Consider the following 433-nt stretch of genomic DNA (forward strand, 5'->3'; position numbering starts at 1 on the left):
GAGTCTAGGAATTCCAAAAAGCTAAGAGGATGTCTACGGCCATGCCACCCTGAAAGTGCCCGATCTCGTGTGATCTTGGAAGCTAAGCAGGGTCGAGCCTGGTTAGTACTTGGATGGGAGACTGCCTGGGAATACCAGATGCTGTAGGCTTTAAAAAAAACAAAAAACTAAGGGACTCAGAATATACCAAAGAACATAGACACTATTATATCTAATCAAACACTCACACACCCACGCACACATACGTACTCACACATATACACACACATTTCTGAGAAATGGATAAGCAAAGTTTTTTGGGGAGAGGGAAAGAAACAAAGGAAGTAATTGATTTTACCTGAAATTTCAAAGCACTTGACTTTTTTATGTGAAAGTCAATGAAAATTTTTACCAAGTGGATAAATTAGTATATTATTTTGTAGAGTGAGTGGTA

At 38.6% G+C, this 433-nt stretch overlaps 1 pseudogene; it reads left to right on the top strand.

Moving 5' to 3' along the window:
* The first annotated feature begins 31 nt into the window (after positions 1-31).
* Positions 32-150, top strand: LOC111728873 (annotated as a pseudogene).
* The last annotated feature ends 283 nt before the right edge of the window (positions 151-433 follow it).

This window comes from Pteropus vampyrus, unplaced genomic scaffold, assembly GCF_000151845.1.
Source record: "Pteropus vampyrus isolate Shadow unplaced genomic scaffold, Pvam_2.0 Scaffold234, whole genome shotgun sequence".
Lineage (NCBI taxonomy): Eukaryota > Metazoa > Chordata > Mammalia > Chiroptera > Pteropodidae > Pteropus > Pteropus vampyrus.